This window comes from Lathamus discolor, chromosome 1, assembly GCF_037157495.1.
Source record: "Lathamus discolor isolate bLatDis1 chromosome 1, bLatDis1.hap1, whole genome shotgun sequence".
Classification (NCBI taxonomy): Eukaryota; Metazoa; Chordata; class Aves; order Psittaciformes; family Psittacidae; genus Lathamus; species Lathamus discolor.
The window spans coordinates 86,168,852-86,185,693 of NC_088884.1; the positions used below are offsets into that span (position 1 = coordinate 86,168,852).

At 46.0% G+C, this 16,842-nt stretch overlaps 1 long non-coding RNA gene across 1 annotated transcript; it reads right to left on the reverse strand.

The window, feature by feature from the left end:
- Nucleotides 1-3,417: 3,417 nt before the first annotated feature.
- LOC136007237 (uncharacterized) lies at nucleotides 3,418-7,045 on the reverse strand. The gene is made up of 2 exons (XR_010609544.1): nucleotides 6,969-7,045; nucleotides 3,418-4,201 (listed from the first exon to the last, which is right to left on the reverse strand). It is a non-coding gene; the product is annotated as an uncharacterized LOC136007237 (long non-coding RNA).
- Between the last annotated feature and the right edge of the window lie 9,797 nt (nucleotides 7,046-16,842).

The window sequence follows — 16,842 nt, forward strand, 5'->3', positions numbered from 1 at the left end:
AAACCTTGGCCAGTCAAACGCATGCTTCTGATGAAACAAAACCAAACCAGTCCAGGGACGTGGACCAAAAAGTGGAAAGTGTGGGAATGACAGCCTCAGTAATACTGATAATCTGGGAGAGAAGAGCTGGGAAAAGTTCCTTGCTCCGCTAGGAGTTTCCTTTCCTAAAACAAAGGGACTTCAGGTCCCCAGCTCTAAGGCAAATAGCACCATCAAATCCTTAAAAGAGAGAAGGAAAATAATAAACATTAAAACTTTGAAGCAGTGTCTCTGCCATTACTGCCTAATTCTGGAATTACACAGTGTTTCCGTAGTACTTAACATCTGATGTTTGTTAATGTACAAGATGTTTTCAGGCTTCGGCCCTTGGTTCTTCAGGCTCTCTTTTGCACACAATATTCTTTACAAAATCTGCGACCACAGTAATAAAACCAGGATACGAATCATTGACATTTATTAATTACTTAGCAATACTAAACTAAAAAGTAAACGCATCTTACACTTCTATCTAGTCATTCCATTCAGGAGCTCCTTCCACCCACTCCTTATACTACCAGTAATTTCTCGTGGCCTGAAGATAGCCTCAGAAGGTCTTCCAAGTAAAATTAAAAGGTATATGAGCAACATCTGGCCTTTTTTTTGGGTGGCATTTGCACACTTTACACACTTTCAAGGCAATAAAACTATACAGAATCACAGGCCGATAATACGAAAATGTTATTCTGATGACTTTCGCAGCTCTTTCTGCTTAAGACAAGCTCAGCATCAGTGAAAGAACTTTTCTTTGTCCTTTTGAGCCAGCAACCAGAAGTCTCTACTCCACGCTTCAGAGTAGGTTTTCAGATGCCTTTCTGTCGTGGTTTAAACCGAACCACAAACCTCGTCCACTCACTCCCCCCCTTTCTTTCCCTCCCCCTGCTACTGGAGGGACGGAGAGGAGAATCGAAAAGAATGCAACTCCCACGGGTTGAGATAAGAACAGTTTAGTAACTAGGGTATAACACAAATCACTACTGCTACCACCAATGATAATAATGATAAAGGAAATAACAAGAGGAAAGAATACAACACCTCAACACCAGCCGACCAATAACTCGCCCCACTCCCCCCAGCCCAGCACCGACCGATACCTCGTCCAACCCTGCAGACCCACCAGCCCTTCCGGGTAACCTTCCGGGTAACTCCCTGTTACATCCTGGGCATGATGTGCTGTGGTATGGAATACCTCTCTGGTCAGTTTGGGTCAGGTGTCCTGTCTCTGCTTCCTCCTGGCCTCCCCTCCTCCCTGGCAGAGCATGAGGCTCAGAAAGTCCTTGGCCAGACCAAACATTCGAGCAGCAACTGAAAACATCAGCGTTATCAGCACTGTTCCAAGGCCAAAAGATCAAAACACAGCACTGTACTAGCTCCTAAGAAGGAGAAAAATGACTGCTGCTGCTCAACCCAGGACACTTTCATTGATAGTCGTACTTACTTTTAATCATGTTCCCTTGTTAGGTATGACTGTGTTAAGATAAAAATATACATAGCAGAAAGTAATACTCAAATAGTGTTACCTCTCTTACCTTAACTATTTCAGGTGGCTGAAAGGAAAAGATCATGCAAGGGCAGGAGCTCTGGCATGTGCAGCCTGCGGCTGCCCCATCCTGCCTGCGCCTTGCCCCCAGCTTCCCCACCTGCCCTCTCCCAGCCATACAGGGGATGCCGCTGCCATCCCTGAGCTGGGGGAGCACCCTAGGTGTTCCGTTCAGCCCATCCACCTCTGCTCGAGAGCGTAAAGACTCCTCGGGTTGCCATTGCCAAGGCACTTCTCCGTCCTTGACCCTCTGTAAACTGGGTGCTGCAGCACCATGGGGAGCATCTTCAGTCAGAGGGGACACTTAGCGATGGGTCAAATAGAGGGTGCTAGAAAGTGGCACCACCTGTGCCCTGGCCCAGGAATCAAACGCAGGGAAGGCAGATGTGAACACAGGCTCTTTATTTTAAGTGGGGGACATAAAACCAGGGGGTGGGGGATGTAGTGGTTTGGGGGCGGGGGGGGGGGTGGTGGTGGTGGGGTGGAAATTGTATATTGACAGTAAAAATTGCTAAAATGATACTAATATTATGGTAAAAATACAAGTTTACTATTGTTATAACAGCAAGAGAACAACAGTTCTGAACAAGAACAACAACAGTATAACAAGAATATGAGAACAACCGTAGAACAAACATAAAACAATAAAAATCTTCAATCAACTTCATAGATGCCGACGCTTTGCTTCTGGTGGCGCAAAAGGCCACTTGGCATCTCTGCAGTCCTCTTCCTTCGGGAAGAAAAAAACCCAAAGAGAACAGGTTTAGTCCCACCCGTGTGCATTGCAATTCAGAAGGAAGCAGCTGCTGGAACAGCTCAAATACAAAACCAGTGTGATTTCATTAGAGAACGTTTCAATATTTGTGGGGGTTTTGGGTAATTTAGACTGCACCCAACACACACAATTAGAGGGCTCAGAGAGTGAAAGACCTCAGAGAGTGAAGCCCTCCTGGGGGTGGTGAGGACCCCACGGGCAGGGGGGAGCAGCCCTCGGGTGACCCCTGGCTCCAGCAGCCTCTGCCCCGCTCCCACTGAACAGGGGAGACAGCACCGCAGCTCCTGGGAGCTGGTAAATCCCAATCAGGTGGGGATGAGCCACAGATGAAAGCCAATTGGGATTTGGGGAGGGGGAGGACCCCAGTCTGCTCAGGACTCCCTCAGTGGCTCCAGAGCACCCCAGCATGGGCATGGGGATAAGAAGGGAGGGGAGAGGCTGCCAGGGCTGGAGCAGAAGTTTACACTTTAGGAAAGGTGGCCAAAGAAAGGCAGGACGGAAAGGCTGCCCAGACACACAGAGGTTCATCAGCCTCGGCTGGGGAGCTCTTCCAGTAGGAAGAGTTGCCCCTGTCCCACCCCAGGTGCTGCCACCCAGGACAGCTTCTTGCCGGCAGCAGAAACGGGGCCTGGCCCCAACACTGCGGTCCCGCCTCGGGGCTGCTCTGGACCGGAGCCCCCACGGGTGGGGGCCAGCAGCACTGGCCATTCCTTATCGCAGAAATGATGGATCCGTGCCTTGTGCCGCTTGCAGGCTCTGTCCTTGCATCTTGCCCGGCTGGAAGAGGCGGAGGTGGACGAACCTGGAAGCACATACTACGCCACGCTCCCTCCCTTGTTGCCTGCCAGCAACACGGCACGACCGTGCCCCTCCTGTGGACATGCCCCTCCACCTGCAAGACCCCACCAAGAAAACAGGGGCCACCATCGCCTGTGTGTGCCCCCGCGGACTGACAAAATCCCACAGCACCCGTCATTCCCAGGCGCTTTCCCACACAACTACGAAGCGAGCCCGAGCCCTGCTTGCCATTTCCCTCCTTGGAAACTTCTGAAAATCCGTTCACTCCTTTCAGCCCAACATTGAAATATTTATTTGGATTACCCACTGGGGGCAGTCCTTCGGTCTTAGCGGGCATCTTCAGAATTTGTTCTTGTTCCTCTTGCTGGCTGGCCACTGCTTGCGTGCTCATGCTGTTCCGTGCAGTCTTGCTTTTTAGTTGCCTTTTTAATCAACAGTAGATCAAGAGAGTTATTCAAAAGATTATCAACCTGTCCAATGCAGTGCTAATCAGTGCTGTTGTCCATGAACTCAAATTCCACCCTAATCCCTTGCAGTTTTTCTCTCTCCAACTTTCTTGCATGTCTCGTGGAAGCTTTTGAGTATTATCTCCTACCTTTTCCAAGAAGTCTAAATCATGCTCCGCATCTCCAGTCACACTCGGAATTCCATGTGCAGAACTCTGATCAATTCTATCTTTCAAGTAGGCGCAAAGCCCCTGCGCTTCCAGTAAGAGCATCTCCAAAGCAGTTCTGCTTTGTAAAGCCACCCTTGAAGTTGCCTGTCATCTTCAAGGCCCTTCAAGCCTTTTCTGGTTGCATTTTCTAGCCTCTCTACTTGTCCCATTAGTAGAGAGATGCATTCCCTGTTGTCCTGTATTGCTAAGGGAGTCAGCAAAGTCTTCGAAGCCCAACCAACTTGCACTCCAGCTGAGAATTTATTCCATTCTTCAGCTATTTCTGACCAATTCACCCGTTCCAATTTTCAAATTTCTAATGCTGCCCTAAGAGGAGTTCTTTTGCAGCTTGGACTTGGAGTCGGCATGCCTCACATTATTTCTCTTCCTTTATCACCTAAGAGGAAAATGAGTTGTTCAGGTCCCATCACCTATCACCTCCTTCTAAATGGTGGGAATACCACCATCACTATCAGTTTGTGTGAGCCCCCCAGCAAGGTTGCATGCGCCTCTCCTTGTGTGGACATGACCCTCCATCCACACTTCCCCACGTGCAACACCCCCCCAAGAAAAAGGGGGTTGTCCCCGGTGCCTGGCCAAAGCCTCCAGCAGCCGGGAGAAACCAGCACCTGAGCCCTGCCATGTGAAAGAGAAGTTTAATATTTTTCCGCTGAAACTGTTAAACTGTGTAAATGTCAAATTGCTTGATTTGCTCGATTTTTCACATATCAAGGGTTTTGCAAGCAAGGCTCACAAAATGTAGCTACATTTCTAGAATAGGATGTAACCATATTGCAAAATAAAACTGCAAGTCCCACAAAATGTAACCATATTTTTGAATGGGATGGATGTAACCACGTTGTAAAATAGAGTCTTTGTCCGAGTGAACCAACTGCAACAAATGTTGAAGTTAGTCCAGAGAGCTTATATAATGAGGAGAGAACCTGCGCATGCTGACACTAACAGGTAACTAAAGGACAAGTGATGAAGACTGAAAAACCTGAGGAATTAAAAGACCAAAGGAAACGAAGTTCCGGTAATAGGTCAATAGATGGCAGCAGAGACCGTGAAATAACGAACTTCATACTATTTCTGGAGGTCTCAGTCACTCTGCTGATGTAGAGCAACTGAAGGCAGCAAAATTAAGCATTGAAACGAAACTAACGCCTCTATGGTGTGTCGGGCTCTTTATGAAAACTCGTTAATGCCTCCTCTGTGTCATGATGGTGTGCAAAGGGAACAGTAACCAATCCCCATGCTGGGGAACAACTTTTGTGCCCCATGTATATCATGGGGGTTGCATACCAGCGTCTGCCTCTGCAGGCCATGGACAGCTAGATCCAAATTTCGGTGTTGATGGTAATAAGGGAGGTTTGGGTTTAGACTCTCTTGAAAAACATTGGTTCCTGTCCAAGAAACTCAGCACAGCTGTGGTGCCCCACCTTTAACTGGGATATACAACTGCAGCTCCTTCCTGTCTCTCTGAATGTGTTTTCTCCTTGCTGGCTACTGTCTCAGTGACGTCCAAACCATGCCTATGGGAGTGAGCTTGTTTTCTCTTTCTGCACATCATTTTCTGGGAGTTAAACATCTATGTATACCTGTGAACATTAAAACCAGTTCCAAGAAATACATTATTAAAACCATTAGTGTTTTAATTAGGCAGCCACCTTTGAAGTTTTATGGTACTCATGTGGCCTGTGCACATGTTTGGGTATTTAGCAATACCTCTCCATTGTGTAATGAACTTTTTTTTGTAGGTGACACCTAAGAAGTTACAAAATCACAGATATTCTAACGGCTTTATGTGGAATAATCTTTCAACTGATTTCTTCAACACAGTCTGTCCTGTCTCATGTTCCTTAAGCTTTATTGTGCCGTTATGCCTTTCACGCTGTATGTTTTCAGCTGTTTGAAATACCTTTTTTGTTTCTTCTACTGCTACTTTTTCTTCAAATGAAAACCAGCAGCTGTCTGGCAAGCACAGCAGCACATGCAGGCTAAGAATGTTTTATTCAAATGTTAACACAGCTTTAGACTAAACTCTTCTTGAAGCTATCAAAAACATCCTATAGCACATTTGCATATAAGATATGTAGCTGTACCCCTATGTAGTGCAGGAGGGGTCCTCCTGATGGCATTAGTGGTGGGAGATGGGGACCCTTATTTGCTTTTTGCTGCTGGAGAAAATGGTTGTCCTGAGTTCAATACTGCAGCAGTGCTACAGGACATGTGCTTGTCCCCATCCATGGCTGTCCCATGAGTTTTGGGGCAGGTCCATTACCTTACACATATTGCCACCTCTGTAAGTCCCACCAAGAACAGGCTTGTGGAGGCACTGGTCTCCCTGGAGGCATTTGCTTGATTAAGCATGATGGCAGATTTAAGACAGACAGGTTGCCAGTGAGATGCAGCTGATTGTGCAGTATCTAATTACAGGCTTTCCATGTTATAGGGTACCATAGTGTCACACATAAATCTGTCAAAATTCCTCCAAGATAGAAAATATGATGGCAAATAAAGCTGACCAGCAGCAGAGGAGGCAGACTGCTTACAACCCTGTTTAGGCAAAGGGATGTTTTCCGCAGGTTGTTCATGGCATGTTCTTCTTTCCTTCTGCTTGGCTTTAACCACCTTGAAATAAGTGTTAAGCTGAAAATCCTGCAGTACTGCAGATATCCGCAAACAAAATAACATGTCAAGCAGGTTTCCAACATAAGGGAAATATTATATATCAGCTCTGGTAGTGCCAATAGCTCCCTGTACAGAATAAGGCTAGAAAGAATGTTATGCTCTCATTCAAAATTGGGCTTAACTCTGAAAGACTGAAGGCTCCCTAGATTTAACTTCTTAGCTTAATTTATACCTAAGATATCTGACCAACGAAAAGGAGTTATAAAAAGGCACGTAGGGAGAAAACTATTAATAGGAATTAGGCTGTAGCAATTATAATTAGAGATGGAAACCTGAAAAAATACCGCAGTATGACAGTCCTGCATAGCAGTTTCAACAGTACAGCTATTGTTCTAAAGCTTTAACAGATTGAGGGTGTAGATTTTTACCCCCTGCCTATTAAAAAAGAAAAAAAGGTCCAATTGGTCAGGTACCAGACTCCCCGCGATGATGCTAATCAATTGTAGATAATGAAGAAAGAGTCCTCTTACCTAGTGGCCATGCTTCACACGAATACATCCCAAAAGGGCAGCTCGTGCTTGTTGAATGTAGCTACCACACCCCTAGACTGGGATTTCTAAACTGTAAAAGCAGCGAGTGTGTGTTTGTATGTGCGTGTGTGCGTGACAGTTTTCATGGAAATGCTGTCATAGGTGTATCTCATCAGTGATGCTGGGGTTTTCCTGTTGGTCTTGTAAGAGCGGCATGGAACTGAATGACATCTTCTTGCACGAGAGCATAATTTGAAGTGCAAACTAGTAATTCCTTATTAAAGTGAAGGACCTAGGTAGATCTATAGGGTAAGAAAGCAATTTCTCCAATAAAAATTGGTCAGTCAAGTTTTGATATAGTATAAACGGCTGAGACTGTTAATGACTGTGTAGTGGCAACTGCTTGTTTGCTTTGACATTGGTCTGCAGGTGTTGGGGGTTCTTTCTGGCAAAATGAAAACTTTCTGACGTTAAAAATAGTCTTAAACTATTAAACTTTAACCACCTGCCCCATTTTTTGTAGTTTAGTGATCTATTGAAGCAGATCATGTCAACGACAGGCTTCAGCCAGTAAACAGCTAGTCATTACTTTTGAGGTTTCTCTTGCTTACTACTTTGTTCTAACATCTTGGCTCAGCACAGTGGTTTTCACTTCTCTGGATTTATGTTCGTAGTTCACATTAGTCTCTGCATGGCAGATATTACTAAAGCCACCTGCGTGCTGTATTTTAGCCACTAGGGAACAAAACTGTCAAAGTAATGCAGAAAGGTGCCGTTCCCTCCCTAACGTATATCAAGCAGTATATGTGAATTTTGATGTGCTGAAGCACAAGACGTGGTCTTACTTTGAAAAAATGAACGTCAGAGAATCAAACTGAGATTTGATTTTAAAGGTAGCGCTATTAAGCTCCCGACTTTGATCATTCTGCTGTAATTCTGAAACCTATTCTCCTGGTGGCCAGGGCGGCTGGAGGTTTTGGGAGTGGTCCCACACATTAGTCAGGGGAATGGGGGCTGCCTGTGCCAGCAGGGGCTGCAGGTGAGCGGTGAGAAGCACCTTGGTGGCCTCGGGTTCACATGGTGGCCGTGCACCCCCACCTTCCCTGCTGCAGCACTTGACCAGCTGGCAAGTGATTTACGTGACCTGATTTGCTGCCGTCAGTTACCTCTGATTTGTGAACAAGCTGGAATGAGCCTCAGGGAGAGGGCGGGAAGGTGACAGAGGGATACTTGAAAGAAAGGTTACCTAGCTCGCTGCTCTGAAAGGCTAGACATATCATCTTCTGCAGGAGTTCTATGATTTCTGCCTTGCCTGGTCATCTGGTAGGAAGGAAAACTGATGACAGCCTTGAAACGAGTAATTGAAAAGGTTTGGGTTTTTTTCTACCTGCAGGTAGAAATCCTGGGAAAGGGGAGGGTGTGAGGAAGGTGCAGTTTGCGCCTCTGGCATGTGGAATTAGTCACTGCTGGCAAAGCACTGATTGAAATGTTACGGGCAGAGAGCTCTTCATAATAGAAACAATATCGGAGCCTTTATTTTTATATGAACTTGGAGAAAACCACGTGATTTATTTTCTTCTTCCTGACAACTTCTTTGAAGTTATGGGCTTTGTGAAGGTATTCAGGTGGGACCTCACCAGTCATGTAAGTGGTGTTCTGTCAGGTTGCTCTGAAGGCAACCCCTGATGAGGGACCTTTCTCATCTCTGTGGAAAGCCCTTGGGATGTCCCAAGACTGCCAAGGCCCCTCTACACTTCTCCACATCTTCGTGCCTCAAAGCGTGAGCCTTGTCACCATCCTTTGTTCATCCGCAAATGAAACCCTTCAGGTATCTGTGCTCGACACATACATGACATAGAGGGCCATGCCTTATTCTTAGCACTACCTGTAGGCTTTTTGTAGCAAAAAGCGGTGATAGCTGTAGGACTTCTGTGTTTGTGTGCTGTGCTTAATGAATGCCGAGATCCGAAGCCATTCCTCAAGGCAGCAAGTCAAAGGACATAAGATGAGTATGGCTGTCAGGTGACATTAACTTCTTCTTGGCAAGATCTAAACTCTGTCCATGTTTGCTGTTCTTGCACAGGCTGTATGTAAGGGCTGGCCTTCTCAGTCAAGTTTGAGGGCATCCTGGAGCACCTCCAAGTTCCCAGCTGCAGAGCAGAGTGCCTCTCAAGAACCTGCAAATAGGGCTTAATCCACATTTCCCCTTTCTGGAGACTTCTGTGAGCTTTGGTCTTCTGAAAGCTGTTAAAGATGTGTCTAATATCCCCTTCATTGTTTCAATAATGAAGGCTATGGAGCTTGTGCTTCACTTTAGTGCCCTCATGAACCCCCTGGCCCACCTAACCTGAATCCTCCCACTCCTCTTTTTCACCCTTGTGTCACACGCTGTTGCAGCACCAGGTTAGCCAGAACTATGGTTCAAAGGCAAGTTCCAGGAGAAGATGCTGCTGGGGGAATTAAACATGATATTGCCACACAGACATACCTCATGCTGTGAACTGCTTTTGTGTTGTAAGTGCTCCTTTGGTTCACTTGTTAAAAAAATCCAAGTATTGCACAAGTGCCATACCTAACCATTCGGAACACCTGGCCAGAGGTTTCTGAGCCTGGGTCGGAGTTTAGCAGCACGCGTGCTTGTTGTGGTATGCTACTAGCATTGATAAAAGTGTTGTTTAGTGCCAGAGAACAAATGCTGAACCCCAAAAGCCAGACTAGAGTTTTACAGCAAATAGCAGGCAGGCTAGGTTTTCTTACTGCCTACAGAAATACGTGGAGTATCCAGCTGTTCTCCATATACCTGTGATGTGAAGTGCGAGTAGCTCTACACAAGGGAACACTGTGGGCAGATCACATCAATGGCTGCAAGCAGAATATAAACTTCTGCATTTAATAAAACACCATAACAGAGCAGAACAGGTCGTTACCCTTCGTTAATGAGGAACCAAAGAAACATGCTGAGTGATGTGCTGTCTTTTTAATCATATTAGTCCACATGAGACTTGGACAGAGCTATTTCTTATCCATCCTGTTTTCATAACTGAGGTTTCCAGCTCTAGCAGAGGCACAGAAGATGCCAAGTTTCTCAAGTTTCTTTTTCTTTTTTTTTTTTTTCTTAACTTTGGCTTAAAATTGTTAACATTCAAAAAAATTGGTATTGCTCCTCCAAAGTTTATGCTTCACTGGCAGTTTTCATGAAGCAGCCAAAATTATCAGTTTTCACTGTGGTCAGCTCTGGGAGGCTTAGAGTATGTCAGAATGAAGATCTTCACAGTCTTACAGACCAAAATGCCCGTTGACAAACCCAAGGGCAGAATGTATTTAGCAGTAGAAGTGAATCAGCTACAAACTGTAGAAATGGGGATGATATCTAGCAACGTTTACAGGTCAGTTGCAGTGATGAGCAGTATTTGGAACTCAGTCCCACCCCCATTATTTGCCCCTGTCTTTGGACAGCACGGTGGGACCTCACATCATGGCTCTCTTAGCTCATGCCTGAAGAACAACAGATCATTGCCACCCAGCAGCATCCCTGGTTGTGGCCTACCACCACCCACAGTGCTACCCAGACACCCACTGTTGCCTGGCCAGCCTGCTGCTGTCATCCTCTCCATCACTAGCAGATGTCAGTAGAAAAGCCCTAGTATGTGTGGCACAAGTGGACACACACCCCACTGGTGAACCTGGGTAAATGAAGGCACTTGCACAAGTCCTTTTTACTTTCAGGTGCTCCAAAAATTAGGGGTTAAAACAGAAAAAGCATGGTGGGTTGTTTGTTTGTTTCTTTCATTCTTTCTTTCTTTCTTTTTGCAATGTGTTTGCATGTACATCTGCTCTAGAGAGGTTTCATATTGTTTTTTCAGGGCAGGTGGATTTCTATAGAAAAAGTTCATTTTGCAAATCTGTAATATCTGGATGAGTAATTTGTTCCTAATCTTTGTCTTAATTTGGTGTAAGCCAGCAAAGATCTAAATTGCTTGAGCTACTCTCATAAACTTAGTTTCTAATGTTTCCTTACAACTGGAGGATAAGAGATTTTTGACCTTCAGGAGTATTTGGGCAGTATGCAGAGGGTTTTTGGATACCCACTTTACAGTATTGTTTCTGAGCTGAAACTCTGAGGGAACTGACAGGGAACCTGTGAAGAGATTAGAAAACTATAATGGTCAGTGTTAGTGTTACTGCAGCCCCCAACAGTTACGTAGCATATGTGTGTCCAGGTGATATAAATATTAAAATACACTTCCATTTATCTAGTGTTACTTGTGACTCAGGAAAAGTAAGGTAATCGTGTGTGTGCAAGATATGAATGGAGAAGCTGGCACAGCTGTGGCTACAGCAAACATCCGTCTGTGCTTAAGTGAATGAAATCTCACTGTACCGTTAGCCATTATTAAAGATAGAGTCTGTAAACACTGCATCAAAGTCCTCCAAGTGTTCCCAGGCTAGGGGGTAGGAAACCCCTGCTTTCTTCCATTTCAAATGAACTCCAGGCAAAAAAGTTGCAATTGGGCAGCTTCAAGATGAGTGAGCAGTTACTTTAGAAACAAGAAGGGTGTTCAATGTACAAAGTTCAGGTGTTGCCTTCAGGCATTTCTTGTGTGTTCTTTAATATTCATCTTTGTAATTTAATAGGCATAAATAGAGATCATAATTACCTTAAACAAAAATGCTTTCAAAGTTTTGTCTGGCACATTGTTTTGCACTTTTCCTTTAGACTGTAAACCGTACAGACAGAATTGTAACCTCTGTGGGAAACACAGCACTTGCTATCTTTTACTGCACAGCAGTAAGCTTCACTGCTGAGGTAACGGCCAAAGCCATGAGAACTTCCACAAAACTCACTCTGGCTTATGCTCGTGATAGCCAGAGTTCAGACTATTTGGAAAACGTTTCTTCTTCTGACAGTCAGTGGCATATGTAAGGATTTTCTGGAGTGGCCCAGTGGGCTCTAGGGGAATTTATGAGATGCTATGTGCCATAAAACTAGGTCACGAATTCAAAAATAACCTTCTGAGCAAATAGGAATGAGAGGAAACCTTTGCTTGAACCTGGAGGAGAAACACAAACTACACTGTAGCAGCACGGCAACTCTCCCCTGCCTGTTGGTGCTGCCAGACGATGCTGATATCCCTGGGCTCAAGTAAGGGCAGTGGAGCCCTTGGGCTGACCAGCCCAAGTCCTGAGGGTGCTTTCCAGAAGAAATTTAAGACCCAGCCTCTTCCGAGGTTTACTATTTCAGAGCCTGCGACTCATGTGTGTGGATACAGCCACTGACTCACCCGCTGTAAACACACCGCCAGCACATGCTGCTTGCAGGGTCAGGGCTTGGCTTAAGGCACTTGACACCAAGGGATAGAGGGGAAGTAGTGGCAAAGCAAGAAGGCGACGAATACACACTTTCTGCCCAGTTGCTGAAATTGTGCCTGTTATAACTGGCCTGAGGGAAGGGAGTCAGGTCTTTCACGTGCTCCTGAAATATTTTTATTCATTTGCTCCTGTTGTTTCTAATAGCTGAGGAGCGGGAGGGAGGAAGCTCCAGGAGGAGGACAGTCATACACAGAACAAAGTCCTCAGAATGGGGCCAGTCCTTCTCTGCCTTCCTTTTGTTTTCTTCCTGCCAGTGATGGCAACACTTCAGAAGGAAATACTTGTATCAGACGAGTCCCTGCCACTTCTGGAGTTAATTTTTCACAGCTGGCCAAGGTTTGTTTTTTTGCTCTCTGTTGCACATCCCCTGTGAGGAGGAAAATGCATTGAAATGTTTGACAGGCCAAGGCAGGGTTGGTACCTCCCCCTCTCACCTTCCTGCATCTGTTAACCTTCCCCACGTGAGGAGACTCTTCCTTAAACGTCTGGGGAGTAGCTCAGGCCAAAAGGAAGAGAGGAGCAGCATGGGCTTACTTGGCTTATTGTTTACGGTAGGTTGCCTAATTTTAGGTGAACGGCCATTTGTTGTATTAGCTGATGTGTATTCTGATATTGCAATTTGAATTAAGAAGAGTCTTGTGGCGCCAAGATTAGCATCATAAAATGAAGTAAAATAAATGAAAAGGGTTAAAAAAGCAATCAGCCAGTCCAATTAAAATTGTGGCTGTCTGGAGCCATGGCAAAATGTAGTATAAATAGACCTGCAAGATTTGCAGGGTGGAGCTGGCATTGGCAGTATGGTGTACAGGTATATACCGGTCTCTGTTCTGGCCCAAACAGCCCCCAGTGTGCTCCTTTCGGGGATTAGAGAACAAAAGTCAGGCAGTCACCGATGAACTGTGGGAGAAACCAATTTGCAGAGGAAAAGTACCTGTTCAAACAGTCCACACTTCACCGAAACATCTCCACAGTCTAAGATAAGACTGCGCTTATCAGTTTATTATCATGCTTTCTGGCAATTAGTGATCCACTTCACCCCTAGCAAGCTCGCATCAGTGCTGAGCTAAACTGACAAGATAAACTTGGTGCTTAAAATTCCATTTCCAGTCACAGAAATGTACCCCATCCTGTCAATTTTTTTTTAAGCAGACTCTTTCTGAAGTTATATGAAATACCGACACATTAGATGAAGCCTGGGAGGCCTGCATTTGCAGGGAGAAACGTGTGTTTCTGAACAGCATGACACCTTCGAATTTTCATGTTGTAGAATTTTTGAAATGGCTATTCTCCGTCATACCCTCTTTGGTACTCAGGTTTCTTCATTTTACGCCTTTCACAATTTTTGTTTTCCCTGATCTGTTACTCAGTGTAATGAAGCCTGGACTTGGTAAACCACTTAAATACACATTCCACTGTAAGTTTTTCTGGCAGTTTTCTTGAAACCAGTGGGTATTAAGGTCTTGTTCAAATGCTTATTAAATCACAACCAAAGTCTTTGTCATCCGGTCACAATTTGGGGACAGGGTGTTTCTTGTGGCTGGTTCAATTCCGTAGGTATGATGGCAATACAGACAAGCCAGGTCTGCTCACTGGCACTGTTTTCTTCTGAGGCACAAATCATAGAATCACAGACTGGTTTGGGTAGGAAAGAACCAACCCCCTGCCGTGGGCAGAGACACCTTCCACTAGACCAGGTTGCTCCAGGCCCCATCCAGCGCAGCCTTGAACACTGCCAGCATGGGGCAGCCACAGCTTCTCTGGGCAAACTGTGCCAGGGCCTCACCGCCCTCACAGGGCAGAACTTCTTCGCAATAGTCTCCCCTCTGTCAGTTTAAATCCATTCCTCCTTATCGCTACACTGTGATAAAGTGAGTCAAAAGTCCCTCTCCAGATCTCTTGTACGAAAAGTAAAAGAAATAGGAGATGATCTTTAGAGCAAATGAAATTTCCCTGGTATTTTGATTCTTGGATGATCACGTTGGCTCCGGTGTGAGCTGATTTAAAGGGTGGAGATGTGTCATACGCTCCTAACTATTAAAAGCAACTGCTGGAAGGTGTTCTTCTTGTCCTGCAGCACACAAATGCTGCTGGGATCGTAGCAAAACGGCTCTTTGCATAAAATATGGTATGTGCTGTTCATTAACCAGCTTGCCATCAGCCTGCGCCAGGGTGAGAGAGGTTATTGTGTGATGCAGCATCACAGGCAGCCTGGCCCAGCTGCCTCTCTGGGAGCTCATGCTGCAGTGTAGAGATCATAGTGCAAACACGTACAGGGGCAGACCACAGAGCTGCATCTTGGACAAAACCTGTCCAAATAAGCAAAACTGGGGAGAGCCCCTGTGTTTTTGAAGCAGTCTTGACTGCCTATGGAGAGCCTTGCTTGGTCATTTCTTGCAAAGGTCTTCTTGTCTGTCAGTCTGGATCTGGCAGTCCCTTCTCAAAGTGTGTTTTCCTTACGCTCCCTTTTATCCGTTTCGTATGCATTGCCCTGAAAAATGTGTGTTTATGGAAAAAAAAATCCCCAAACTTATTCTCTCCCATTTGAATTTGCTGTATGAACCAAGCCAGAAAATACACAACCACTCTTTCCTGAAGGTAACATTGGGCTTATTTTTTAAGAGGGCAATCTGCCAAAGGGTGTCCCATGTAAGCTTGTGTAGACAGCAGTTTTTTCTACACAGAGCTGAGTTGACAGCTTTCTTCCTGGGATAATCACAGTCTTCATTCTTCCGGGACAAAATTACTTCTGAGAGTATAAAACCCAGGACATCTGTGATGTAAAATCTGACTCGAACACATGAACGGTGAGACTATGGAAGTCATCCCATTCAAGAGAAAATGTTAGTAGTGGAAGTGAGATCAGAGGTGCCAGCTGAAGTAATCAAACCAATAAAATGTGAGGAAGTCTCAGTCTATAAAGCTGCTTAATAAATCTGAGCGCACAGCCTTTGAATGGAAGTGTCTTTGGACACTAAGCTGGGTGTCAGGCTGGGAATGAGCTCTCTGTGTCTGTAGTCCCGTTGGTATACACATGATGCGCTGCATTAAATGTTTTCAATGTGCTTTATCTTTTTTGGAAAAAGCCTGTCTCAATCTCTAGTGCTTGTTGATGCAGCGTAATATGCAATGGCCAGTTGTTCTTTTTATCCCCTCTCTTCCTTCCTTCCCCTCATTTGGGATAAGGGTGCTGTAGCTGCTATGTCAAGCTGTGGGGTGAAGCTGACAGGTTTGGCTGTGTTCCCTCTGCCTGCCCTGTGAATGGCAGAGGGGTGGTGGGTGCCATGGGCCCCTAAATATCAACCTCTTTGACTCTCTGAAGGTAACTGTGGATTTTTCCAGGGAAGGACACAGGGTATCAAGGGGAGTAGAAACCAGCAAATGTTTTGCAGAGGTAAAAGTGTAACAAACACTGCCATGTTTTCCTTAGATTTCTAAAAGGCATGGAAGGAGTTGGGTTGCTCTGTCAAGGAATCCGCCTGGGTGATGCAACCATCACCAGGGGACTGGTCAGCAGGCTCTCCCTGCTCTAGCCCATCTGGGGGAAGGCAAAGCAGGACCTGCAGAGGAGGCTTTTTTGGGTGGCTTCTTCCCCAGCTGCATCCACAGGCCCGTGACTACCTGCCACCTCTGGGCCTGCTGCACCAGAAATGTAACAGGGAAGGAGGTGCTGTGCATGTCACCAGAGCTGAAGCCCATGTTGCTGCAGTGATTTACCTTAAGGGAGATTTCACTCTGGTCATCACACGCTGTCCGAACTGTAGTGTTCACCACTGCTAGTGTTCTCATACTAGTTTTTCTGCATTAATCTGTGTCCCTCCATCCATCACTGTGCCATGCTGTTACTCTAGCATAAGAAAGTGACCATATTCTTCCAGGGTAATGTGTGGTAGTGCCTTGTCAACACTCGTCTGACTCCAAGGAGAACTTGTTCCCACACACCAGAGGTGGAAAGCTTCATGAAGAAATCAAAGAGGAGGCAGTTGGCAGTGCAGGATACTTTCCTCGTTCTCCCCTTGGATGGTGTGAGTGCAAGGGCTGGCTACCTCTCCCTCTCCTGTATGAGTGCAGGTTTGCTTCTGCAAAGCTCAGGAGGGTTTGGGATAAATGAAAGTGCCATTAAAGGTGATGCTAATTGTGGTGTTTAGCCCAGGAATACCGACGGCAATAATATCCCGGTAAGCCTCCCATTGAGCGTCCTTTGCTTTCAAAGACGTGGAGATGGAGGTGAGTGTTTCAAAGCGGGAAAGGAGAGGAGGGAGATGTTTCTGTTCGCTCAGGCTTTGAGCAAACTGGGAGCTGGAGCTCGAAAGCTTCTTTTGCCCAGGTCCCAGTGCGGCGCTGGCGGTGTGTGGTCAGCAGGGGGCGCCAGCGCTCCAGGGAGGCGCCCGCACCGCAGCAGCTGCCCTCGCTTGTAGGCGTCCTATGGAGTGTGGTCCAGCTGCCGGGAAACCGAGCTCAAGGAACAGCTTCCTCACAGCAGCCTTCCGGTACCTAAAGGGGCTGC